Raw genomic sequence first — 10,456 nt, 5'->3', positions numbered from 1 at the left:
TCATACTCAACTTTAAGCAGAGACAACAGGCAAGGATGTTAGGAAGATATAAGAGGAAACTTGTAATCAGCTATTAAAAAAATAAAAGATGAGCAAATGTGGGTTAACTGTACTGAATTAAAAATATGTATTGGTACGAGTTCCCCATGCTGTCTTGTTCTGGTGGAGATGAAAGCACTTTTTACAGTGAATCCTAGCTGCAACCATGTGTGAGGCTCTTATCCGCTATTGTAACATCTAGCACTAGGGCTTGGACTTTGTAATCACTTAGTAAATATTTGCTGAACTGAATCATAAACACAACATAGTGTAAGACAGGGCTATCCCAAGATCCTTAGGGCTACATATTCTTGGCACAATTTTGAGTCCCCAACTCCTTTCATTTCATTATAGAAAGGAGAAGGAAACGGAACAAATAGGGGTTTGGTCACTGCTGTGTAAACAGGAACTTTGTCTGAAGTAAGCTCTGGGTCAGGAGTTCTAGTTATAACAAGCTGTCCTTTTGTAAGTAAAGGGATTATATAACATGGGCTTTACATGAGATTTTTAATCTATTGTACTATGAAAAGCAAGGCCCACAACCTTATATAGATTTGGGTGAGGAAAGAAAAGCAAGCCAGCCAATTGTTGAAGGCAATTAACAATACTTCTCTGCTAATTTCAATCTTAAACCGAGAAAGGATCCAATTGAGGGTTCCTTTCTCTGGGCTCCTGACTAGGAAGTGAGTTCCATCACCTGTTTTTATTTATACCAGCAGCTGTTATTGTCTAAAACAGTATTCTTCCTCAATTTCCTGACCACTTTCCTCACAACACAGAAAACCTAGCAGCCTTGCCCAAAACTTTAGTTCATCTAAATTTCAACCTGGGCCTCCTTTCTAGGCTACTTAGTCTTTTATAACCAAAGGAAGAATTATATATTTTAAACCCTCAAGATAAATATTTTATAACTTCTAATGAATTCAATTCTTTCCACATGGCAATGAGGGTAGGTATATCAAAGCTGGCCAGGTATCTCCATGCATAGTTGCTGTTGCAAACAGTGGCCTCTACAGCTACTGGAGCTCACAGGACTTTGGGCTACAAATAATAGGTAACTGAGGCCCGAGCAAGCTTAACATTCCAAAGAGACAGGAGCAATGGTTGGACCCCCTTAATGTTTCAATCAGGGTAGAAGTTAAGGGTCAGTGTTAATATCTCATCATAATCTTATTTGAAACACTGATGAGAAAGCTTTTCCTTCATTTTTTTCTGTCTTTTTTTTTTTTTTTTAATAGAAACGCATATGAGAGGAGTCAGCGAGCATAATTCTCAAGGAAGGATTTCTGACAAACTATAATGATCAAAAACCAAATTTTCAACTAAGAGCCTGTAGACACTGTATAATGCTCCTTCCTCATAATAGATATTCAAACTACTGCTGTTTATTATTTTTTCAAACTATAAGATAAAGTTTATTTAGAAAGTTACACAAAGTGGTAGAAGTGAGCCAGCTGGGCTAGGTTGGCTCAGGAGTCAAGTTACAGAGTCAGGAGAAGGGCCCTTGGTGCTTTGGAGAGAGAAAGGCAAAGCTAACATGCCAGGGGGAAGAGGAGGGTAAGGCAAAGGTGCTGACATGGTCCTGAGAGGAAGAGCGCTCAAGCTGCTTCTTGAAAGGGCCCCAAAGGTCTTGCTTAAGAACAACAGACAATAGTCCTCGTCCTCCAGTTCCACTAGCCAGAAAGAACTGTTGAAATCGCAATTCTGGTCACAGGCTATCTTTTCAAGGTATCCTATAACAAGTGTTGACGTAGAAATATGAAAAACTCCCAGTAGAGACGAGCTCGTAGAAACATAAGCATTAAGTTGGCATTATCAGGATCACTTTGAAGAATGAGCTTAGGCCTGAGTCTAGTCATACTGGTTTGCCCTGTGCTTTCCCAATAGGGACTCCACGGCAATCCTGTAGATCTTCTGGTTTGTTCAATAGCAACTGCTTTTGACTTGACAACTAATGTAATTATAATAGACCTGAAATTCTAAAGACATATTCACCCTACTTGGATAAAGTTTCCTTGTCAGGGTCAGAAGAGCATAAAGAATCATCTGGAACTGTTTTAATGCAGTATCCATTAGCCACATGTGGCTATATAAATTTAAATTAATTAAAATTAAATAAAAATTAAAAATTTAGTTTGTGATTTTCAAGTGCCATTTTTGAGTGCTCAATAACCACATGAGCTGGTAACAACCCATTAGACTGCAGTTATAGATCATTTCCATTATTACGGAAATTCTGTTGGACAACAGTGATCTGAAAGAATAATTTCTTTGTAAATATATCAATTCCAAATTCAATTTATAATTCATTTAAATTGAGACATCTTCCCTAAATTCTTACTACAAAAACACAAGATAAGCAAACAATTTCCTCTCTGCCCCTTGAAATGGTTCTTTGATATTACATTTCTTTTAGCGCTTGTCATAATGAGGAAGTCTTTCGGACAGTTGTTACAACTATGTTCAAATGTAGCTCCAAGTGAGGGAGAAGAGAGAAGAGGTCCTAATTAGTGAAATTTGGAGGCATATTAGAGACATAGTAGAGACATAATCTATATTGTTCCAGCATTTGAAAGACTCTTGGACAAATGCTCCTCAGATCTGGCATAAATTTAGGGATATGAAGAAGGTCCTTTTGTCTTGCCTCTAAATATACATTTCTCCACCTACTTACTGACATGTAAAATTCCTTCAACAGAAAGAAAAACTTTTGTTAAACAATTACATTTACAAATTTTTTACACATTTTCTTGGGAGAAACACACTAAGCTGTAAACGATTTACCTCTACTACTTTTCAATACCTTTTCATAAGAAATGGAAGAGAAATTTTAAACTTGCTCAATTCCTAGATTAGGGTGAAACTGGTTGAGGAAAGAAGGATTAGGAGGGAGATTAGAATAGATAGGTTTTTAGAATAGAAAGGATAGATTTTTACTGTCCAATTTTGTGACAGGTTGGCCTTTGGTATTTAGGGAATATATAATTGAATTGACAGGATATTCAGCTCTGATTTCCATTTGCTTTGAAAGTGGGATTCTCCAAGACTCTCAACAAATTTGCTCTCAGCATAAGAATGACTAATACTGGTTTAGGGTGGTATTGTGTTTTGTTTTGTTTTTTAATTTTTATCAGAAAGTTTATTGTTCAGAAAAAAATCAGTGAATAACTTTCTCTGAAAAAATATACAGGGTGAAGCAAAAGTAGGTTTATAGTTGTTCATATGAAAGATAATACAATAATTAATAAATAATACAAGAATAAACTCTGTGTTTAATGTACTCACAACTGGAAACCTACTTTTGCCCCATCCTGTTTTAACTCTGTATAGATTGCAGTTTATTGGGAGTGGCTGATAAGTTAAATTACCCTATTTCCAATTTTGAAAATGACAAAAAGTCAGCTTCCAGTCTGATTATAAAGATGCATGTACCCGAAATAGCTGAGGATAAATACTATGAGAAAGATAAAAGCTGTAAAGCTCAGGGCATGATATAGGCTCTAAGAGAAAGTCTCAGAAGTACCCAAAGGAGTGATAAGGAACGGTTGGCTACAATATGGAGTTCTTTTTCAGTCATCTTTGTCTTTTGCTCCATGTTTAAAAATGCGCATGAACTCAATGTAATTGAAATTTCTTTTTTTGTCCATAGGTGCTTCTCTGTACAGCTCATCCACTTCCTCGACTATAAACCGATTTCCCATTGTTGTCAGCTGCTCTCTCAGGTAATCTTCCTGAGTAGTGCCAGTTGCTTCTTCATCAAAGCAAGCAAAAGCATTTCTGATGACATCTTCTGGATCTGTGCCATTTAAGTTTTCAACAAACATTAAGACAAACATGGTGAAATTATGAAACCAGGAGCCTCATGCATTATGACATCTAGATACTCCTCAGTTGAATTCTTCTCCAGGGAGATAAGCATGCCATGCAAATCTTCCTTGTTAACGAAACCATCTCTGTTCTGATCAATCATGCTGAAGGGCTCTTTGAACTCCTGAATCTGTGTCTGGTCAAACATGGCAAACATACTGGATGTTGCATGTGGCGGGGGGTGGGGGATGCGTGGCTTCATGGTGGTCTTGATCTTTGCCCTTCTGCTCGACATGGTGGCAGATCCCTGCACAGCTGTGAGAATCCAAGAACTTCAGTGACCCTTCTCACTGCCCTTGCTGCAGCTATTGCCACCCTTCTACACCCAGTGTGGTGGTATCTTAAAGAAGCACTTGACTTTGGGTGATGCTGTATTTCTGAATTTCAGGACCTGAGGAACTTTGGGTCAGTCAAGGAAGACCCTCATTTGTGCCACTCCATTTCCCATATTTTCAGCCGAAAGGGCAGATGTTGTCTTAAATGACTGTTGTTCTTTCAGCTGAAACCAGCTCAGTCCCATTTTTATTTTGGGGCATGTTTCTTGGCAACTAAACCAAGAATTTGCAAATTATCTTCTTTTAAATCTCAGGAGGAACTTCAGGAATATTATGAAAGTTTGCCTACATTTTATTTCTAAGTTGCAAAACCCAGTAGATTAGACTAGAAGTTTCCTGCCTGTCATCTCTGGTCTCTAACACGGCAAAATACCTTATAATGTTTGTGGAATTGCTAAACTGCACTCCCCTATTTTACAGATGAAAAAAAAGGAAAATAATTTTCCTAAGGTCAAGGAGTGCGGGACCAGTAAAACAGCACTAGGACGGAATGTTTTCTGTGTTCTCCCCCCTCCACTCTGCTGATTTGTCACAACTGCTTTCTTTCTTTGAATATTTGGTTCTGGAGGCTGGCACAGCTTCCCACAGTTCAAATGGGTACACTTATTGTTTCTCTTATTTTTGCATTTTTTATGAATTTCTTGCCTAGCAGTGCTGAAAGCATCAAACATCAAATGACAGTTTTCTTCTTATACTAAGCAAAGACAGTCTAGAGTTAAAGAACAAAAAATACTAGGAAAAAAAAAATATTATCAGCACACATCTCCCCAGGTGGTGAAATTCTAAACTATTTTTATTTTCTTCCTTATCTTTTTTGTACATTGTCATTTTCTACAATGTACATTAATTTAAAACATTTTTTCTCATGAATTACTTTATAATAAAAACAACATTATATATATAAAATCTCCTTCTTCCCCTATTTCTACTGTTTGAATTTAAATGAAGTGGAGCAGTAGCTTCCATTAAGCAGGGTGAAGGGCACATTAATTATCCTACAGATATTTGGGACAGTCAAGGAAGACCCTCATTTGTACCACTCCATTTCCCACATTTTCAGCTGAAAGGGCAGACTGCTGTCTTAAATGATTGTTGTTCTTTCAGCTGAAACCAGCCCAGTCCCCTTTTTATTTGGGGTCATGTGTCTTAGCTCTTTGCAAATGTGCAGCCTTGCTTTTATGCTCACCAATCTATTGTGTTTCATATATATATATATATATATATATATATGAAAACATATATATATGAATATATATATATATATGTATATATATGAAAACATCTATTTTAAGGAAAAAACCCCGTCTACACAATTCAAGACAATAAGAAAGCACGAAGCATCCCATGGGTTAGACTTTTTACTTCTTTTGGCACATAAAAGGTTATTAAACCAACTCCCCTAATATTGCACCTAAACCTTCTTCCATAACACATAAAGAGGAGGAGTGTAGCCCTGACTGATTTGGCTCAGTGGATAGAGCATCGGACTGAAGGGTCCCAGGTTCGATTCCGGTCAAGGGCATGTACCGTGGTTGTGGGCACATCCCCAGTAGAGGGTGTGCAGGAGGCAGCTGACGGATGTTTCTCTCTCATCGATGTTTCTAGCTTGCTATCTCTCTCCCTTACTCTCTGTAAAAAATCAATAAAATGTACTTTTTTAAAAAAGAGGAGGAGTATAATTCTGGTCTTTTGTACACGAGAAATAAAAATAAATTAAAAATAAACCTAAAAAACTTAAAGATGTATGAGTGTGTGTGTGTGTGTGTATGTATGTATGTGTGTGTGGGAGAGAGAGAGAGAGAGAGAGAGAGAGAGAGAGAGAGAGAGAGAGAGAGAAATGGGTCTTGGGTATTGCTTCTTATGAGTCAGCCTGGGTATGTTTTAAGATGTTTTTCTGCATCCACCACCACCAAGAAAAAATTCTATGATATACCACAAAAGTTAAACTTTGACTTTCTTCCATAGAGAGGAAATATGGAAAATCTGAATATTTCAATAACTATTTGATGCATTTGTTCTTTTCCCCTTATCCCCTCTTCTGAACCCCAACTACCTTCACCATACCAGTTCTCCAAATGCTAATCAAAATAAAAAATCCAAAAACGACATCTGCTTTGTTACTTTTCAGCTATGCTCAGAAATTAGCAATTCAGTGCCTAAGAAGCTGTGTCAATTTGCTCATTGACATTTTTCTGTTTAACAGATGGGTAATATATATATAGTAAAAATATACATTTTCCCCAGGGGACTTCATTTACGGTATTAAAAAAATGATGCCATAAACATTTTACCCCTAAGTTGGATCTCATGCAAAATAGTGGCTAACCACTGAGCAAGGTTATTTCCTTGCTCATTTTTTAAATTTTATTTTTTTGGCCATTAAAATTGCCTTCTTTGCATCTCCTTCTTGAGGGGCCATGTAAGGCCAGATCTATCCAAAACATGATTATCCAGTTCAGTTAATGATTTCAATGACTTCTTATGGAAAAATCCCTCTGAAGACTGCCTCTTAGTAACTCTAATAAAGGTAGTTTCAGGAGGTGAAAGGAAGGCAGTGAAGGTTGCCTTTCTCTTCTCATCCTCCCTACTTCTCTCACTTCCCTTTGTCCCTTTCTCTCCATCTGCTCTGTCTCCCTTTTTCCTCCTCAACTTTTCTCTCTCTCCCTTCTCTTTTTCTTTTTACCACCGTTTCTCCTATCTCTGTCTCTGCCTGTTATTGAACTTAGTGATGTACCAGATGGATGGACCTATTAATGTTCACTAAGATACTTGTATATTAGTCTTTGGGGATTATGTCACAAGACTGTGTGAAAATAAACTATTTCTCATAGTTACTACTGTTATTGATAATAAAAATTATTATTACTACTAACAATTATAATTACTAAAATTATTATAATACCTTATTTTTGTATCATAATATAGACATCTTACAAAAAGAATGTTCTCATCTTCTACATGGCTTGATACTCAATGCTGCCATGTGTAAAAGGGGAGCAGCTAGTATTCCTATTTTTCAGATGAAGTAGTAAGGCTCCAAGAAGCTGACCTGCCTACAATAATAGCACAGGTAGATCGTAATGCGGTTGGCTCTGGAATGTAAGAGTTCTGGTAGCTGTGCTCTCTTACATGGAGTTGAAATTAGGTCATCTTATCAAATTTTAAGTTATAGCAAGTGGTATTCAATAAAAAAGGTTTGTGTTCATGGATAAATGCAAAGGCAGGTAAAGGAAGTGGTGCCTAACTAGCAATTCTTTATACCTTTGACAAATGAGGTTGAGGCAGCTTTGCCTGGCCTAAGTTCCAGGGACCAATCCTAAAGTACTCTTTGGTTGCCTCTGCATATTTGAATGTTAAGATATAAGCCCAGGATTTAACCAGACATGATGGGTTTGGGACTTAGTACAAAACAGTCATTTTCTTTTAAAAACTTGATACTTTTGGATTTCTTTACATTAAAATAGACTTCTAGAGCAAAGAGGAATATGTGGGGCAAGGTCAGTGAGACTAGGAGAGTACTGTAGGTGAAGTACAATAAATACAGAAGAGAGATCAACTAAAGGACTTGTATGCATGCATATAAGCATAACCAATGGACATAAGACACTGGGGGATAGGGGAGGCTAGGAGACTGTCTAGGGCGGGGGAAAAAATGGACACATATGTAATACCCTTTGTAATACTTTAAGCAATAAATAAAAAAATAAATAAATAAATAAAAAATAAAATGTCAACAGCATTAAATAAATAAATAAATAAATAAATAAATAAATACAGAAGAGAGGTGATAAAAAAAAAAAAAAGAGCATTGGTGCCTCAGGGCCTTGCCCAGTCCTTTTGACCTTTCCATGAGCTCCTGCAAGCCTGGATCCAGGCAAGTTTGTACAAGAAGTGAACCTTGTTTTTGGCAGTTCTGGTGCCACCTCTCTCTGTACAACCTTAAACCTTTCCCACTAGTAACTGCCTACTGACTCGATGCCCTAAAAGTATCCCAGGCCCTTTGCCATCTTGGTTTTATCGCCAGAGCACTCTGCTCTGGTGCCTAGTAGAATCCTTGTATTACTCTGATGGTACATCAGGTGGCCATATTATCTTTCTGCCCTTATTTGTGAGAAAACTGTGAGATAGCTCTCTGATCTTTTTTCATTCTCTCTGTGTGCTAGCAACTTGGTGTGTGAAATCTTGAACTGTCACTTTTAAATTGACCAGGAGAGAGGAGATAGGCTATGGTAGTGGAAGTAGTGAGGAAAAGGTGATTCCATTTCTGGTATAACTTGGTGATGGTTGGAATAGAAGTATCAGGACAAGAGACAACTGAAAGAGAACATTCAGGTTTCTATCTGAGATTGGGAGAACAGTGGCAGCACCAGTGGATTTGGAGAAATAAGTTATTGTAAGTGCAGCCCATCTAAGCTCTTGGAAGTCATAACTCTGGGAATATATTGAGAAGAATGTAGACTAATGTAGTCTATATTACGCCAGTTATAGGCTATACAGAAACTTTGTAAATTTAAAGAATATATCCAACAAGTGAGCAGACATCATTGACTTGATAAGGCCTATGTATACTAATGACTAATAATAACTTGCATAAATCTCAGGCCAGACTTGCTAAAAATGTTATGCATGACAAACCATGAAAACAGCAATGAGAAGTTCATGATTTAGCATAAGTTGTAAAGTATTTTGTGACCCACTAATCCTGCTATTTGTAACAAGTCTTCTTTTTCCACAGCTAAGGGAGAGATAATAGAACAAAACATGTCTTTGACTGTAAATGTCTTCAAAATATTTGGTATTGCCAGGATAACTGGCATTGCAATACTTAATAGAACTACTTGAGTAAATAACTTTAAGCAAACAAAATAAATACATTAAAAGACCAAACCAGACACAGCTTAGAAGTAATGCAAGTGAGATCTGGCTTTGCTAGAAGCCCAGGCATTAAGAATCCGGAATAGGAGAGGAACCAAGATGGTGGCATACGTAAAACTCTGAACTTGCTGCCTCGCACAACCACATTAAAACTACAACTAAAAGCAAAATGGCTATCATCCAGAACCACGGGAAGGCTGGCTGAGTGGAAGTTCGACAACTAGAAGGAAAGAGAAAAGCGCACCTAGACTGGTAGGAGGTGCGGAAGAGCGGAGGTATGGAGGCACGCAAAACGGGCCGGCAACTGGGTACACTGTGGTCTTTTTCAATCAGGAGGGAGATACAAACTCCCAACTGTTCTGAATGCCAGTTCCAGGCAAGACTCTGGGGACCCAGACTCATACGGGGAGAAACTGGACTGTCTAGCATGGGGACAGGAATGCGAGGGTGGCTTTCTCTCAGAGACGGTGGCAGAATTCATTGTTCCTGCATGGGCTGCGGGACAGAGACCCAGGGACCTATCTGGGGAAGGGCCGACGGGCAACCATTGCTGTTTGCACCTCCCTGTGATTCCCTGAGACCCCGCCCCACCCAATTTACAATCCCACCCAAGCTGTGTGCAGAGGCATTTGCATATGAATGGCCTGGCCTTTTGCAACCTAACCTAACGAACTGCAGCTGGGTCAAAGAACCCCAGAGCTTCCAAAAGAAGGCCTAAGGCTCCTCAGCAGCCTGCACTGCTTCACAGAGGCGCCTCATCTGGGCACCTCCAAATCCTAAACAAAGAGGAGCAATCGGAAGATCTCTCTGTAGCTCCTGCTGGATGGCCTCAGGCAGTGGCTGACTTTGCACCTCCTTGGAGATCCAAGAGCCAGTATACCCAGGGGTCAGAGTGGACCACACCAGATTACAGCTCTTCAGATCCATAAGAGACACACTCAGGGGGCAGACTCAGTGAGCACCAAAGCCCCACTAAAGCAGGTCCTGCCCCATAAGCGTGTTTCCAGCACAGCAGTTCTCCCATTGTAGACACAACTGGTCTTCACAGCCAATTGGTCTGGAGGTCAATTCCTCCCAGTGATACCAACAGCAATCAAGGCTTAACTGCAACAAGACTGTGCACACAGCCCACAAAGGGGTGCACCAAGAGCATCCACCTCAGGTGACTGGGGAGGCTGAGCCACTGGGCCCTATAGGACACCTAGCATACAAAGCCACTCTATCAACACAGGGAAGCAGCCAAAATGCGGAGACAAAGAAACATGTCACAAATGAAAGAAATGGAGGAAAGCGAACTACTGGATATAGAGTTCAAAACCACGGTTATAAGGTTACTTAAG

At 38.9% G+C, this 10,456-nt stretch overlaps 1 pseudogene; it reads right to left on the bottom strand.

The window, feature by feature from the left end:
• Nucleotides 1-3,529: 3,529 nt before the first annotated feature.
• On the bottom strand, nucleotides 3,530-4,153 carry LOC132237966 (myosin regulatory light polypeptide 9-like; annotated as a pseudogene).
• Nucleotides 4,154-10,456: the final 6,303 nt, after the last annotated feature.

This window comes from Myotis daubentonii, chromosome 7 (assembly GCF_963259705.1).
Source record: "Myotis daubentonii chromosome 7, mMyoDau2.1, whole genome shotgun sequence".
Taxonomy (NCBI): Eukaryota; Metazoa; Chordata; class Mammalia; order Chiroptera; family Vespertilionidae; genus Myotis; species Myotis daubentonii.
This window is presented reverse-complemented; position numbering and strand designations above follow the sequence as displayed.